This window comes from Neltuma alba, unplaced genomic scaffold (genome assembly GCF_004799145.2).
Source record: "Neltuma alba isolate B1F8T4 unplaced genomic scaffold, ASM479914v2 tig00001841_pilon, whole genome shotgun sequence".
Classification (NCBI taxonomy): Eukaryota; Viridiplantae; Streptophyta; class Magnoliopsida; order Fabales; family Fabaceae; genus Neltuma; species Neltuma alba.
Window position 1 is genome coordinate 11657 of NW_021632639.1, and position 18409 is coordinate 30065.

At 32.4% G+C, this 18409-nt stretch overlaps 4 non-coding genes across 4 annotated transcripts; all 4 read left to right on the forward strand.

The window, feature by feature from the left end:
• The first annotated feature begins 3761 nt into the window (after positions 1-3761).
• On the forward strand, positions 3762-3879 carry LOC114712754 (U5 spliceosomal RNA). The gene has a single exon (XR_003737275.1). It is a non-coding gene; the product is annotated as a U5 spliceosomal RNA (small nuclear RNA).
• Positions 3880-13276: 9397 nt separating this feature from the next.
• On the forward strand, positions 13277-13394 carry LOC114712767 (U5 spliceosomal RNA). The gene has a single exon (XR_003737277.1). It is a non-coding gene; the product is annotated as a U5 spliceosomal RNA (small nuclear RNA).
• Positions 13395-15255: 1861 nt separating this feature from the next.
• On the forward strand, positions 15256-15373 carry LOC114712749 (U5 spliceosomal RNA). Its single transcript, XR_003737274.1, has one exon. It is a non-coding gene; the product is annotated as a U5 spliceosomal RNA (small nuclear RNA).
• A 2737-nt stretch (positions 15374-18110) lies between these two features.
• Positions 18111-18228, forward strand: LOC114712717 (U5 spliceosomal RNA). Its single transcript, XR_003737268.1, has one exon. It is a non-coding gene; the product is annotated as a U5 spliceosomal RNA (small nuclear RNA).
• The last annotated feature ends 181 nt before the right edge of the window (positions 18229-18409 follow it).

Below are 18409 nucleotides of genomic sequence, written 5' to 3' on the forward strand. Positions count from 1 at the left end.
TTCTTGAGTGAGACCTAATTGCCATTTTCCCTAAAAAAAATTTTATGGGATGCTTGGTGAATGTAGAGAGAGAAAAAACTTTAACAAGAGTAAAATTAAAAAAAAAATGTTTCAATTTAATGCATTTCCTAACATGTAAGAATATGTTATAAGTGATTTATACGACGGAGCAGAGTGGCATTTTTTTTAAAATCATTATTGTATCACTGGCAAATTAGCACAAGATCAGGATTGCTTAGTGTTAAAAAATTCTTTAAAAACAACAATTTAATTATATTTATCAACAAAAGTATAATTTCCTTCATCTATAACATATTCTCTAAAAAATAATATTAGGATCAAAAGCAATAATTTCTTCAATTATCTTCTCAATCTCCCACTTTGACTATTACCATAAGTCTATAAATGTCCATATCCTTACCAGCATGACCCTCCCTAGCAATTGGCTGAGGCAATTTTGGACGGCGATGACTTCCCATTTTTGTTTTCTTCGGTCTTAAATTTTAATCCACATATTATTTGTAATTAAATTTTTACGAAATTATTTATTATATTAAGTTTTCTAATCATATATGACTATGCGTCTTATTTTTCAAAATATTAGTATTTATATTTAATTATAAATTCACCTGAAATATATAGTTGAAAAACTTAACATAATAGATAAAAAGAATTCCACCAAAGTTTTTTTCTTTTGATAAATCAGTGAAATTAAAACAAGCCTCATAATTTATATAGGTTCTTGTAAAATTATTCTCCAATGATATGATTCAGATTATTCTAATTATTTTTTTTTTCCTCATAGGACCATTTTCTTCCTTTGACTTTTGACCACCTCCTCGCTCTTGAAGTCTTGAGACGGAGCAGGCCAAGTAACTTGCGCTCTTGGAGGCACCTTCGCCGTCCCATGTTTCCTTTTTACTACCAAATAAAAATGTCATTTTCTTTGAATCGGTTTTATTCTTTCATATTTTCAATTTTAATGCCAAATATCTTTTCACGGATTTTTTCCTGTTTCACATCTTTATGACAAAACTTATGATCATGAAACGCTTTAACTTAAATGGCACGGCATTGGCATCCATAACTAGTTTCAAAATTTAGGACACTTTTTTAAAGTGAAAATATCAATGTTAATGTTCTTATGGTTTTATTTCACTATGTTTTTGTAATTGTTTTCTTTCTTTTTTCTCCATACACTGAAAAGTTTTTGTATTTATTTTTCTTCTTATCAAGTTTTAAATTTTTTCTGCTTAATTTTTATGAGATTGTTGTAGTATCTTTACCAGGTCATTATAGTTTCACTATATTTTTAACTATATTTTTATATATTTTATTAGTTGCCCGAAACTATAAAGACCTAATTAAAAATCAGAAAAAATTATAAAGATATGATAAAAAAATAATGATTAAACTCAGCTGAAACCATAAGAACCTGATTTAAAAAAAACTAGAGTTAAGGTGCCAAAAAAGGCCACCAACTTTCAAAACTACCCCAAATACCGTATACTTTTCTCATGTGCAAATTTACCTATTAATGTTCAAAAGCAGAGCAAAAAAAAAAAAAAAAAACCACTGCCATTAATCCCAGTTACATTAGCCATTAGAGAAAGAGATTTTGACTGAAAATGCTGATGTGGATGCACACGTGGCCATGCTTGATGTTTCGATGCTCTCTGTCAGTTATAAGCAAAAATCAAAAGTTAGAAAACACTAGTTGAAGTCCAGATGATGAGGCTAGGAGTGCTCGCTGGAGAAGAAGGTAGCAAGATCTGGGTATTTTGCACAAATAACGCACTTGATTCTTTATTTATTTATTTTTAGTGAAAATCTAGTTCTTTATGTTTTTTATTTGAGTTAAAATTTGGTTAGGTATTGGGAAAATTTTTCTAGGTATTTTGGGTGGAAGAAGCTATCGGTAATGCTGGATGAGCTTTACTTCTGTTTTTCACTTCTTCCATCTTTAATTCTTCAATCTTAGTTACGCTTCAGGACCGTTGATTGCCAACTTTTTTTATTCTTCAATTTTTTATTTTTCTATTTCAGTTTTTAATTACAACTTGATTTGACTTTGTTGATATGGGATGATTTTTTATTTGATTTATTGATTGTTGATATGCCTTGATCTCTATTCATACAATATGCTGCTGGTTTGAAGAAACATGATTATGTTGGGATGGGTGATCGATAAAAATAAGGGCGTTTTTGAGAAAGTAGAGAATTATGTTGACTTGGATACTGGCAAGGCCTGAAGTGAGGGACGTTAGGCTTGGGTAATGGAATTGTCATTTTTGCTCTGCTTTTGATCATTCATAGATAGATTTGCACCTAAGAAAAATATACAGTATTTAGTGTATTTTTGAAAAAAGTTGGTAGGTATTTTTATACTTCAACTCAAAAAACTACAAGGACCATCACTAACAAATTGTTGGTTGAAATGATAAACAGTCTCACTATCGTAAAAAGTAGAACACAAATTCAAATTTTAAGAAGCGTTCTTGTTGAGAAGACTTTAACCTTAAACGCTTCTAGCCTGACAGAAATTAGTCTCAAACCCAAAATGACATGATGATACTGTGAATTATAAAAAAGAAAAAACTACAAGGACCATTAAAAATTTGGTAAAACTATAGGGACATGGAGATTAAACTTTTCTTCTAAAACATTTGAAACATGTGCTCATGTTTTTTTTAATAAATTTTAAAAAGATAACACATCTTTTCTTATTCTAGGTATGATAATAATACAATATTTAAATTTTAAAAATAACTTAAGTGAGGTTATTTATATCCATTATGTTATATCATCTAACCACACATGGCCTAATAAAACATAAGATAATGTGTGATTAGAGAATTTGACAAAATGGATATAATAAACTTGATGTAAATATTATTCTTAAGTTTTTACATTTTGGACTTAAATATACTATAGATACCTTTTTAATCATACTACAAACATTTAAAAGCCTAAAAGAAAATAATCTGTTTTATAATTTATTTTAAAAAATTTTCATATCACATTTTCTCCTAATATATGATATATTATATTTTTTTGGGGCCAAAATATGATAGTATATTGTTATATTGCAAAGGAATTAGGGTCTTTCTTAATATAACAATTAACGAGCAAAAAATCGTTTCCATGCATTTTTCTGAACGCAAATGTTGGATTTTAAATGCAGCTTTATTCTAAACTTTCTAGTGGCCACCAAGGAAAAATAATTTCATGTTATAAAACACAACCGAGACAAATCAACACAAACTTAATTAATTATTTTATTTTCCCATCATCAAAATTTAATGAATATACTGAAAAAATATTATATCTTTTTCTGGAAAACATGGATACAATAATATTACCTTTGGCCTTTAATATAAGAGTCATTTATAAATTTAATTTGATTTTAAATATAAGACATCAATTTATTTTATTTCTCATATTTATCTATTTTGTCTTCAAATAATTATTATGATGACTGCGTATGTTAACCCATCAAAGGTAGTTCCAATATATATTATTATCACAAGTATTTCAAAAAAAATAACATCATTTTATTATAAATAACTAAATTAATTAATTTTTTAAAATTTTTATAATTAATTATTTAATAATGAAAAGTTGAAAAATGGCAGGACTCTGGGCCTTCTATTGATTGAAATTGGGCCTTTATTGTCCAAGTCCCACATCGCGGAGTTCCGGACGGTTCGGTCGCAAGACGCAGCGTAAATAATGAAGTGAGCAAATGTTGAAAATCACGCAGCCATGCAGTGAGCACAGAGCGAACTATTCTTTCGCCTTTTACTAAAGAATACCGTGTGCACGCTGCTTATAGTGGCATACGCCTATTTTTGAAAGGGACCCACCCTTGGTGGGTTTCTGCATTTCACTCGTCAATGTTTCTATGATTGGTTTAGCAAGTCTCAGTGTCTCGCATTATCGAATATTTTGAAGAAGTAGCGACATCTGATTATTTATAACCTTCAAGATAGATCAGGGAGGTTTGATCAAAGTAAAGATCTTTTCGATGTTGGGATTCAGAAAAAGGAGTGTACCAAGTTAAAAACGGTGAAAAAAATAGACCGAACCGGCCGGTTTAACAGGAAAATCAACCGGTGGTTCAGTCTGGTTTAAAAAATGAACCAGTATCAACCCAATCAAACCAGAGGATAAACCGATGCAAACCCGCAAAAACTGATTTGAATTATTATTTTGCTATTCATCCTACTTTTCTCATTCAACTCCTAATATTTTAGTTACTATATATTTGAATGAATTTTCATAATGATTTTGATATTAATAATTATTGATTTTAGTTGTTGATGAATCATAAAAATCAATATCCTAAATGTTATTGTATTTTGTTATAATTACAATCAAATTATTGTATTTCCTTATATTTTCTTATTAGTGATTATTAATGTTGTTGTATTTTGTTATTTATATTTAATTTTTATTATTTTAATGTTACCGGTTTGATCCTGATCTGACCCATTGATCTTTGAACCCCTACTTCAACCGGTTTAGTGTTTGATTTGATTATTTGTTCTTTGGTTAAAAAGACTCTGGTGGTCAACAATTCAGAATGGCAAAAGCCTGCCCTGCATGACCATGGAAAATGGAACTCTAATATGTGTGCTTGTACTCTTTTGGATCTTCTGAAAAGATTCCTATTTCTAGTACAGGTGTTTCTGAGATGTCAGTTTGGAAGGGTGATTCTTTGGGATGTTCTGCAACAGGAAATAGAGGGAAATGGAAATAAAAGGAAATTCTAGGGAATTTTATTCGTTGCAGAGGAAATTCTGACTAATCAGCACCTGCGAATGGATCAGCTTTTGTAGCTCTAGAACAGCTTGGTTTGAGGATGCAGAAAGTGATGCAGAACTGAGATGTTAAAAAAAGAATCTTCAAATAACATCATTTCCTGAATCAATATCATGCTAAAAATTTCACAAAATCAAGGAATTGTTAAAGCACATATTGGTTTATACAGAATACAATGTAAAACTTCCCCCACGTTTTCATGACATCATATTATTCTTTTTTTGTAATTAAATTTTTACGAAATTATTTATTATATTAAGTTTTCTAATCATACATGATTATGTGTCTTATTTTTTAAAATATTAATATTTAATAGCATTTAATTATAAATTCGTATGAAATGGGTAGTTGAAGAACTTGACATAATAGATAAAAAGAATTTGACCTAAGTTTTTTTTCTTTGATAAATCGGTGAAATTAAAACAAGCCTCATAATTTATATAGGTTCTTGTAAAATTATTCTCCAATGAGATGATTCAGATTATTCTAATTATATTTTTTTTCTCATAGGAACATTCTCTTACTTTGACTTTTGACCACCTCCTCGCTCTTAAAGTCCTAAGACGGAGCAGGCAAGTAACTTGCTCTCTTGGAGGCACCTTCGCCGTCCCATGTTTCCTTTTTACTACCAAATAAAAATGTCATTTTCTTTGAATCGGTTTTATTCTTTCATATTTTCAATTTTAATGCCAATTATCTTTTCATGGATTTTTTCCTGTTTGGCATCTTTATGACAAAACTTATGATCATGAAACGCTTTAACTTAAATGGCACGGCATTAGCATGCATAACTAGTTTCAAAATTTATGACACTTTTTTAAAGTGAAAATATCAATATTAATGTTCTTATAGTTTTATTCCACTATGTTTTTGTAATTGTTTTCTTTTTTCAAACACTGAAAATTTTTTGTAATTATTTTTCTTCTTATCAAGTTTTTAATTTTTTCCCCTTAATTTTTATGAGATTGTTGCAGTATCTTTATCAAGTCATTATATTTTTACTTAATTTTAAACTAGGTTTTTATGTTTTTTTTATTAGTCGCCTGAAACTATAAAAACCTAATTAAAAATAAAAAAATTATAAGGATATGATAAAAAAATAATGATTAAACTTAATTGAAACCATAAGAACCTGATTAAAAAAAACTAGAATTAGGGTGCAAAAAAACCCACCAACTTTTAAAAATACCCCAAACATCATATACTTTCCTCATGTGCAAATTTTCCTATCAATGTTCAAAAGTAAAGGAAAAAAAAAAAACCACTACTATTAGTCCTAGTTACATTAGCCATTAGAGAAAGAGATTTTGACTGAAAATGCTGATATGGATGCACATGTGGCCATAATAATATCCTACTCCTCCGGTCCTAATTATAAGACCCAATTGACTTATTTGAGGAGATTAAGGAAGTAAGTTAAGTTGGTTATTTATAATAAATAAGTGTTGCTATTCCTAAAATATCCTTGCTAATTAAGTATATTGGCTAAAACTATCATTATTAGAAGGATTATCTTGGAAAAAAATACATAAATATAAGAGAGAAAATGGATTGGGTCTTATAATTAGGACCAAATAAAAAGTCAAATTGGGTCTTATAATAAGGACCGGAGGAGTATTTGTTAGTAGAAAAAAATTAAAAATAAAAAACAATGCTAGCTAATATTATTGTATAATTTATTAATTTCAAAAATTAAAAAAATTTATGAATTTTCCTTAATGCCCTTCCCACTTTCCCTACCATTCTTCCATCTCTCCTGATTCCTCACCCTTACCCCCATCTCCCCATAACTTTCAAATCCTAGAGACCATGGTGGCATCCTACACCAATATTGGTGGCGGTGAAGGTGCAGACAAGTGCCCGTTTGGATCAACGATTGGAAAAGTAACTTATAGGAAAAGTAGTTTATGAAAAAGTGAGGTTGGTAAAAGTTAAATTGGATAAGCTAAATTGTATTTAGATTGGAGTTCAGAAAAATTAGTTTGTAAAAGTGAGATTAATAAAAGCTTGTTTGGATTATAGTTGAGTAAAAGTAAGTTTGGCTGAAAAATTATCAAAATAGGTATGAGTTTTAATAAATAATGAAACATGATAAAAAAATTGATTTCACATTATACAATGAAATTAAATAATTTAATATGAAGAAATCAAATTTAATGAGTGAATTAAATTTCTTGGTCAAAAAAAAAAAAGAGTGAATTAAATTTTAAAATTTTAAAGAAATCATAAAAAATATTTTAAATATAAAGTGAAACATGAAAAAAAAGAATTGAGATAATATAATGAAAAAGTGAAATTTAATGAGTGAATTAAAATTGAAAACTTTAGAGAAATCATAAAAAATATTTTAAATATAAAGTGAAACATGATAAAAAATAAATTGACATAAGACAATGAATTTAAATTAATTTAATATGAATCAAGTGAAATTGATTAAGTGAATTAAATTTGAAAACATCAGAGAAATGGAAAAAAAATGAAGCAAATAAAAGCGAAACATAATTTGAATGGATAAAAATGTTTTGAACTCCAATTTGTAGTATAGCGACAAAATGAAACGAAATAATAATATTACATGCTTAATTAAATTGATAAGCTATAGATAATTTGGTTTCTGATTGCATCACGAATGCGATTCAAAAGAATTTCACACATCAAAGCACAAATGATGTTCCAACTAATTAAAAGGAAATGTGATCCAAATATATAAATTCAATGAAAGCACATTTAAATTACCAAAATATATATTCGTTCTGTTTTTTTTTCAAAAATCTTTTTCTCCTCATGGAAAATGGCTAAAATAGGTGATGGAACAAAAAATAAATGGGGATAACACACTATTTCTATCTTTGGCTTCCTCACTCTAATAGTTCAATATTCTTCCTTACTAGCTTCAGTTTGCACCTCTCACGGGTGATTCCAATTTTTTAATGACCAACATTGCTCATGCTACTATCATTCTTCTTTGTTTTTTTCCTGTTAGATGCTCATACCAACCATTGCTCATACAATTTTTTTTCCTTTCAGATGCTCATGCAATGAAAAAAAATGCTAGATTTAAGGTTTTGATGATAACAAATTAGGTAATCTGTGTTTTGGTAAGTTGATCAATTAAGGGTTTATCGATCACTTGTCAGATAAATTCCCTGTGTAAACGAATAACTTAGCAAAAATATTAATCGATAACTTGATAGATAAATTAGTTTATATGTGTTGATAGATCAATTGATTGATCATTGTTAACACTGTTTTGAATAGAAGTCTGTAGAAAATTATCGATCATTTTATCGATAACCTAATGATTGAACAACTGTCAGATAATAGACACAATTTTGGTAAGTATTTATTGATCACTGGATCGATAAATAGGTCATCGATAAGAAGACAGATAAATGGTACAACTCTTTAAATTTGGTTATATTCTGTCTCTTTCATAATTTATTGATCACTTTATCGATTAGAGATTTTTTGATAACATGATCGAACATTGCTTAATAACCCACTTAATATATCCCTGTTCAAGGTTGTTATCTGGTTGATTTATCGATCACTTGATTGATCAGTGATTTATCTATCAAATGATCGATCATTGCTATCTTGCTCTATTTTTTTAAGTTATGTTTTTTTGATCACCTTATCGATAATCTAATTATTGATGAAATGATCGATCACCCATTTATTTGAATGCTTTGTTTTCACATAACGTGATCAATCAAACATTTCCTGGCATTTCAGAACTAAGTCTCTCTAATTATATTTTATCGATCACTTACTTGATCAAATATTAATCGATCACTTAATCGATCATCATTTGTTTTGTGCCCTTTGAAAAACTCTTTGTTAAATCTCTTTTATCGATCAAGTCTTCCATCATTCATTTGTCAATAAAGTACTCGATCATTGTTCCTTGAAAATTATTTTTATCTCACCTTGCTTTATTGATAGCTCGATCGATCAAGCAGTTTTTGATCACTTGATCAATCATTGACTCTTTGCAGTTAAACATCAACAAGTTACCATGATTCTCAAAATATATTTATTATTTCTCTTCGAGCTTTTTTCAGCCTTCTTGTTTATCTTAATTCTCTATTTCAAGGGATTCAAAATCAAAAGTGACCTTGAGCCTTTTCTCTGCATGTTTTTCTGAAATCACTATTTTCATTTATTGATTACTTGATTGATAAATCATTAATCCATTACTTGATCGATAAATAAAATCGCCTGTTTCAAATTCCTTCTATTTGATTAATCGATAATCTGATCGATCAACCAGTCATCGATCATTACTTTAATCAAGGATGTCCAGTTCTTGTTCAATACATTTAGCAACTGATTGATTCCACTTCCAAATTATGAATGTTCATTTTTATCATTTGTTCAGTTGTGCTCCTAAGCTTTACTCTACAAGAAAAACTTATTAGATTGAAGTATTATTACAGATTACGAAGAAGAACTCAACGGTTATCCAACGGTTGTTTAGTAGCCTGTAACCTATCATGTCAGAAGCATTAATAACGAAAAACCGTTGCAACTGGGAAAACACACAACCGATCTCTCAACGGCGAGAAGCTCTTTCGTCTAACGGTTATTAAACTTCCTCAACTATAAAAGACGCGAGGAAGCATTGAATGCAAAGATTGAATATGCAAGCTACCTTCTGCAAATAACTTACAGTTGCATTCAATACTCTGTTCTTGTTTGTACTGAGCTTCAGTGTTTCTCATCTATTTACTCTGTGAGAGAGCTCTACATATCATCTTTAATTACTTTCTAAGTGAAACTCAAGAGTGTGGACTCTTGACTGGGTCTGTAACTTTACGGGTAGTAAGGGGGAGTGATTGAGGGAATCAATTGCTGTACTGCGGCATCAAGAGCTCGATTAATCTTGGAACTTAGTAAAATACTCAAAGGTGTTCTGAGGATTGGACATAGGTCAAGTGGTTGAGATCGAACCAGTATAAATTCTGTATCTACTCTCTACAGTGAAATCACTCTAACTTACGCTCTCTGTTTCTGTTTAGCTTACTGCTTTTAATTCGCAAGATTTTTATAACCCACCCAATTCACCTCCCTCTTGGGTGAGACTGCCATTAACAAAAAAACGCATGTTCAGCCCAGCTCTAGCCTCTGTTTTTTTTTTCAAAATAAACCTCCTCTCCTCATCGATTATGGCCGAAATAGGTGATGGAAGAGAAAACACAGGGGACACATGGCTATTTATAGACCATTGTATTAACATAAGAGCAAAAATCTCAACAAGTTCAGTTTCTAAGAGCAAAATCCATACTTGAACAGATTACACGCAATCCATCACGTTTAACTCTACAGACAAGGAACCCGATAAAAAAAAAAACTCTACAAAGAAGGAACCAGAAACGGCGACTTTGCAGTACCAGATAGATTAACCAGACAAAACCAAGCTGGGATTAATTTGTACATCAGCTCAACTCCACTACAAATCTACAGGTCGGCCATTACATGCAACCGGAGCAAGCTAGACGAAAAGAGAACGATGAGAACAGAGAATCTGTGGTATGTACCAAATCTGCAATAATGGAGCGTCAGAAAGGTAGATTGGACTGTGTTTTGCACTCTTCGGCCAAGATATACACCGGCAACTCACTCCCACTGCTCAGATGCCGGCCACCACAGCTTCCGAGGAAGTCTTCAGATTTGAAGTGCAAATGCCTTTGGACGACCGATGAAGCATGCCGAGATGCTTCCCCACCAGACCCAACACAACACTCACCTCACGCCAGCCAACGGACGAAAAATGGCAGAGCTCTACGGCGCAGCTCCTCTTTCCAGTGGCGCAGCTCTCAGTTTTTCGAGTGGAGGCGCGAAGAAAGAAGGGAATGAAATGACAAAAGGCAGAGGATAGAAAGGAATAAAAAAATGGGGAGAGAAAATACTTTAATGGGAAATGAGCATCTGACAAAAAATAACGGTCCAATAAGCACGGTTTCAATTTCAAAAGCTCCTCCAGGTAGCTTAGGGGTGTTTGGTAAAACCAAAACCACGGTTTTAGAATCACTTTTCCGCAAAACGAGGTAACTTCGTCCACATATTTACTTCGTAATCCGTAAAAGCACTTCTGAAATCATGGTTTAGTTTTTATCCAAACATCCCCTTAACATATCGGGCGTTCCAATCTGGCTTTTGGTGGATAAGTGGAATGGCCCAAACGCTGATCCAAACTACCATCCAAATACAGTCGGGCTTATTTTCATTTTAACCCAACTTTTGGCCCACCAAACGCTCTCCCAAACAGAGCCACATGATGACAATGAAGTCTCAACGACGGTGACGCGTCCAGAAATACCTAGATCTTACTCGATTTTTCAACCTGTCCACCCATTTTCTTTACATATTGGTGCCTATGGTGACATCCTCCATTAAAGGGGGTGATAGCAGTGAAGGTGTAAACAATGACGATTAAGTCATAAGCAAAAATCAAAAGTTAGAAGACACTAGTTGAAGTCCAGATGATGAGGCTAGGAGTGCTCGCTGGAGAAGAAGGTAACAAGATCTGGGTATTTTGAACAAATAACGCAGTTGATTTTCTATTTTTTTAAAGTGAAAACCTAGTTCTTTATGTTTTTTATTTGAGTTAAAATTTGGTAAGGTATTGGGAAAATTTTTCTAGGTATTTTGAGTAGAAGAAGCTATCGATAATGCTGGATGAGCTTTACTTCTGTTTTTCACTTCTTCCATCTTTAATTCTTCAATCTTAGTTACGCTTCAGGACGGTTGACTGCCAACTTTTTTTATTCTTCAATTTTTTATTTTAAATTTTATTTTTCTATTTCAGTTTAATTACAGCTTGATCTGACTTTGTTGATATGGGATGATTTTTTATTTGTTTTATTGATTGTTGATATGGCTTGATCTCTATTCATACAATGTGCCGCTGGTTTGAAGATAGTTCTGTTGGGGTTTGAACATGATGATCTTGGGATGGGTGATCGATAAAAATAAGGGCATTTCTAAGAAAGTAGAGAATTATGTTGACTTGGATACTGGCAAGGCCTGAAGTGACGAGCGTTAGGCTTGGGTAATGGAATCATCATTTTTGCTCTACTTTTGAACATTCATAGGTAGATTTGTACCTAGGAAAAATATATGGTATTCGGCGTATTTTTGAAAAAAGTTGACAGGTATTTTTAAACTTTAACCCAAAAAACTACAAGAACTATCGCTAACAAATTGTTGGTTGAGATGGTAAGCAGTCTCACCATTATAAAAAGTAGAATACAAGTTCAAATTTTAAGAGACATACTTGTTGAGAGGATTTTAACCTTAAATGTTTCTGACCTGACAGAGATTATTCTCAAACCCAAAATGACCTTGATGATACTGTGAATTATTAAAAAAAAACTACAAAGACCATTAAAAATTTGATAAAACTATAGGGACATGGAGATTAAACTTTTCTTTTAAAACATTTGAAGCATGTGCTCATGTTTTTTTTTAATAAATTTTTAAAAGATAACACAACTTTTCTTATTCTCCGTATGATAATAATACAATATTTAAATTTTAAAATAACTTAAGTGAGTTTATTTATATCCATTATGACAAAATAGATATAATGAACTTGATGCAAATATTGTCTTTAAGGTTTTACATTTTGGACTTAAATATACTATAGATACATTTTTAATCATACTACAAACATTTAAAATCCTAAAAGAAAATAATCTGTTTTATAATTTATTTAAAAAAATTTTCATATCACATTTTCTCCTAAATATATGATATATTATATTTTTTTTGGCCAAAATATGATAGTATATTATTATATTGCAAAGGAAATAGGGTCTTTCTTAATATAACGATTAACGAGCAAAACATCGTTTCCATGCCTTTTTCTTAACGCAAATGTTGGATTTTACATACAGCTCTATTCTAACCTTTCTAGTGGCCAACAGGGAAAAATAATTTCATGTTATAAAACACAACCGAGACAAATTAACACAAACTTCAATTAATTATTTTATTTTCTCATCATAAAAATTTAATGAATAACTGAAAAAAAATATCTTTTTCTGGAAAACATGGGTACAATAATACTACTATTGGTCTTAAATATAAGAGTCATTTATAAATTTAATTTGATTTTAAATATAAGATATTAGTTCATTTTCTTTCTCATATTTATCTATTTTGTCTTCAAATAATTATTATGATGATTGCGTATGTTAACCCATCAAAGATAATTCCAAGATATATTATTATCAAGGGTATTTTAGAAAAAAAATCATTTTATTATAAATAACTAAATTAATTAATTTTTTTAAAATTTTTATAAATTAATTATTTAAGAATGAAAAGTTGAAAAATGGCAGGACTCTGGACCTTTATTGTCCAAGTCCCACATCGCGAAGTTCGGGACGGTTCGGTTGCAAGACGCAGCGTAAATAATGAAGTGAGCAAATGTTGAAAATCACGCAGCCATGCAGTGAGCACAGAGCGAACTATTCTTTCGCCTTTTACTAAAGAATACCGTGTGCACGCTGGCTATAGTGGCATACGCCTATTTTTGAAAGGGACCCACCCTTGGTGGGTTTCTGCATTTCACTCGTCAATGCTTCTATGATTGGTTTAGCAAGTCTCAGTGTCTCGCATTATCGGATATTTTGAAGAAGTAGCGACATCTCATCATTTATAACCTTCGAGATAGATCAGGGAGGGTTGATCAAATTAAAGATCTTGTCGATGTTGGGATTCAGAAAAAGGAGTGTACCAAGTTAAAAACAGTGAAAAAAATAGATCGAACCGGCTAGTTTAACAGGGTTCAGTCTGGTTTAAAAAATGAACCAATATTAACCCAGTCAAACCAGAGGGTAAACCGGTGCAAACCCGCAAAAACCGGTTTGAATTATTATTTTGCTATTTGTCCTATTTTTGTCATTCAACTCCTAATATTTTAGTCACTATATATTTGAATGAATTTTAATAATGATTTTGGTATTAATAATTATTAATTTTAGTTGTTGATGAATCATAAAGATCAATATCCTAAATGTTATTATATTTTGTTATAATTACAATCAAATTATTGTTGTATTTCTTTATATTTTTTTTTATTAGTGATGATTAATGTTGTTATATTTTGTTATTTATATTTAATTCTTATTATTTTAATGTTATCGGTTTGATCTTGATCTGACCCATTGACCTTTGAACCACTACTTCAATCGGTTTAGTGTTTGATATGATTATTTGTTCTTTGGTTTAAAAGACCCTGGTGGTCAACAATTCAGAATGGAATTTTGGGTGGGCAAAAGCCTGCTCTGCATGACCATGGAAAATGGAATTCTAATATGTTTACTTGTACTCTTTTGGATCTTCTGAAAAGATTCCTATTTCTAGTACAGGTGTTTTTGATATCTCAGTTTGGAAGGGTGATTCTTTGGGATGTTCTACAACACGAAATAGAGGGAAATGGAAATAAAAGGAAATTCTAGAGAATTTCATTAGCTGTAGAGGAAATTCTGACCAATTAGCACTTGTAAGTGGATCAGCTTTTGTAGCTCTAGAGCAGCTTAGTTTGAGGATGTAAAAAGGGAAGCAGAACTGAGATCTTAAAAAAAAAAAATCTTCAAATAACATCATTTCCTGAATCAATATCATGCTATAAATTTCACAAAATCAAGGAATTGTTAAAACACATATTGGTTTGTACAGAATATAGTGTAACTAACAAGCAATTGGTCAAATTGGTAAGGGGGTTTGTCCTTCATAAGGATGAGAATACGTGTTCGAGTCTCAGGAAGCGCTCTCGTTAGAGAGGGGACAACCCCGTCTATATGGGTGGCACTGGGAAAAAAAAGAAAAGAATACAGTATAAAACTCTCCCATGTTTTCAGACATTCTCTTTATGCCCCTTCATTATTCTCCTTCATGCTTCATTCCTTTTTATTTTTGGTGGATAAATTGCAATGTGGCTGCACGAAATCTAAATATTTGTGAAACAAAGATATCAATTGTCTGAACTTGGTAACATCCCATCCCTCTTTTCGTCCTTTCCTTCTTCTCTTTCATAATTTCATTTTCCTCGATGATTTGCAATGCCGTATACCAAAAATCTATGATTATATGAGTTCAATTTAACAAGAATTATAGTGTCGAAAGGAAGAGTATGTCGCTTTTATGGGCGAGGAAAGTGATTGTGAACTGAAGTGTGTATATATATGGATCTTAGCAACCAAATCTTAGCAAGACTCCGTGTAAGATAATCATGATTTAGATTTCAAATAATTTGTGCCTTTGAGGAACTCAAATCTTCAGCAACTGCTTAAATTGGTTAGGCACAGAGCTGAACCTTGGACTTAGGAGTGAATCAAAGCCCCACATCGAGGAGTCAATGAAGTTCGCGTAGCGAAACGCATCATAAAAGCTGAAGCAAGCTAACGTTTTCGAGCACGCAGCCACGCAGTGGGCACAGAGCGAACTATTCTTTCGCCTTTTACTAAAGAATACCGTGTGCTCGCTGCTTAAAGTGGCATACGCCTATTTTTGGGAGGGTCCTGCCTCTTGGTGGGGTCCTACAGTTCAATTTTAAACTTTCCTTTCTATTAGATTCCCTTTCTATTCGAATGAGTGACACACTAGATGGCTTCAATCAGAAATACTGATTCTGAAGGAATTTCCTCCTCGCCGTAATATAGAGGTTCATAGTCATTGATCAAGCTTCTCCCACAATTCTCTGTTCACAAGAGTTTCACGTGTATTCACCGTTAAGACTTTCGCTAGGCAATCTAATCTCTCCCTCTTTCTCTTCGTGTCTATCTGCCTCCCTCATAATCTATCTAGGCAATTGGACTTCCACTGTCGCTTCATTTTTTCTGTATGTCTTCCTTCTCAACTTCATTTGGGATCGTGATGCTTTTTGGTACGCTGTACATGCTTTCTGCGTCAGTGCTAAGACTAATCCAAGTTCCTTGCGCTTTTTGCTATCTAAAGTACCATCTTGGGCTGTCATTTTTGCCAATGCAACGAACTACTTGGTTAGTTATCCAAAGTACCATCTTGGGCTGTCATTTTTGCCAATGCAACGAACAACTTGGTTAGTTCTATTTCTTTTCTTTACGGTGAACGAAAATATTTGTGTATGCGTGTTCTCATGAATCCACTATGATTTGGCATTACTAATGTTGGCCACTTTGCTTGCGGGGACACTTTGTTCTTTCATGGATGCCAGTTTGATTCAAAAGCGCAATTATCTCCTCAGTCTTTTGTCATTAGCTATTTCTTTTTCTTTCTAAATGTATTTAGCATCATCTGCCAAAGAAAGATACAGAGTCAATCAGTTTCTACATATAGATATCTAACGTAAACTTAAAGCAGGCAGCCTGGTTTATTGCAGTTCCTTGGGCAACGGTGGCGATTCCAGCGTGTATAGCTGGTGCAATATCAGATTCCTTAATCAAGAAAGGGTAACCTCTAACATTTGTCCGAAAGTTCATGCCGGTAAATTCTTCAGCAACTTCATGCGGAAGGACTGAAAATGTAGGTTTTAGATGGTTTGTCCTTTCTCTGCTTGAACTATGACAATACACCAGCAACTGCTGCTATTCTCATAACTGCAGCTTTAAGCTTTGAGTTCTTTCAGTGAGGCGGGCTTTATGCTCAATATTCAAGCAAGTTCAAAAATAGATTCTTGGGAAGAATAGATCATTCAAAGATAGCTAAACCAGGCCAACATGAATGACTAAAAATCAAGAGCTTCTTAGGTAGACTTGGTTTACAAAAATGTTTGCAGAAAAAGCAAATTGGATCTTCCGTAATGATATAGCTATATATTTGAAAAGAGAGAGGAAAAAAAACAACGTTCACTGTCGTATAGAATCAACTCTCTCTTTACATCCATTCCCCCACTCCTCTATGTTCTCTATATGCACTGAAAGTGATCACTTTTGTAACTGTACAAGATTCGATTTACATAAAGAGGAAATGAATGTACAAGATCCTTCTTAAAAATGCGTCAAACGTTTTCATATGCTTTTTTTTCCCCCCTCTTTTGCAACTGACTTGACCTATTTATCTTTTGGATTCTGTCTACCGAAGAATATTTCTTCAAAAAAAAAAGTCCCACATATTCAGATATTTACTTTCATTCGTCTGGTTTAACGTATGAACATTATTTTAAGTGAACTCACATTGAATATACTGGTATTGTTGGTTCCTGCAGAGTTTGATTAGTGGGTACCCCTATTACAAGTTTCATATTCAAGGAAAAAAATTGAGTCTGCCCTTTTGAAAGCTGTGTAGTTAAAAAAATAAAAAGTGCTCCCGGAGGAAACCAAACACCCCCATAACCCATAATAGGAAATGGAAATAAAAGGAAATTCTGGGGAACTTCATTAGCCGTGAGGGAAACTCTGACCAATTAAGCAGCACTTGCAAGTGGATCAGCTTTTACAGCTCCTGAGCAGCTTGGTTTGAGGATGCAGAAAGTGATGCAGAACTGAGATGTCCCAAAAAGAATCTTCAAATAACATCATTTCCTGAATCAATATCATGCGACAAATTTCACAAAATCAAGGAATTGTTATAACACACTGGTTTATACGGCATAAAATATAAAACTCCCTACATTTTCATGCTTGTACAGAGTGTTCATGACATTCTCTTTACGACCCTTCATTATTCTTTTTTATGCTTCCTTCCCTTTTCTTTTTGTTGGATAAATTGCAATGCGGCTGCACGAAGTCTAAATATTTGTGAAAGAAACAATATTAATTGTCTGAACTTGGCAACGTCCTATCCCTCTTTTCGTCCTTTCCTTCTTCTCCTTTATAATTTCATTTTTCGTCTATGATTCGCAATGCCGTATACGAAAAATCTATGATTCTATGAGTTCAATTTAACAAGAATTATCGTGTCGACAGAAACAGTATGTGGCTTTTATGTACGAGGAAAGTAATGGTGAACTGAGGTGTATTTATAGATCTTAGCAACCAGATTAGCAAACTAATCTTAGCAAGACTCCATGTAAGATGATCATAATTTAGATTCAAAATAGCTGAAGCCGGTGAGGAACTCAAATCTTCTGCAACTGCTCAACTTGTTTTCAGTGCATGGTAATTTGGGATGTGCCGTTTCGAAGGAGAATACACACACACACACACATATATCCAGGAATTTAGAGATGAGAGGAAGTGTCATTTCCTTGGGGTTGGACCTATGAGTGAATCAAAGTCCCACATTGAGAAGTCAGACAAGTACGTTCAGCGAAATGCATTATAAAAACTGAAGCAAGAGAACGTTAAAAGGCACGCAGCCACGCAGTGAGCGCAGAGCGAACTATTCTTTCGCCTTTTACTAAAGAATACCGTGTGCTCGCTGCTTAAAGTGGCATACGCCTATTTTTGGGAGGGTCCTACCTCTTGGTGGGGTCCTACATTTCAATCTTAAACTTACTTTTATCTTTGGGTATGATTGACGCTAGTTTGTTTCTGTTAGAAATACTGATTGTCTGATTTTCAAGGAATTACCTTTTAGTCGTAATAGAAAGAAATTCATAATCAGGCTTCATAATCCATCTAACAATTCTCTGTTCACTAGAGTTTCACGTGTG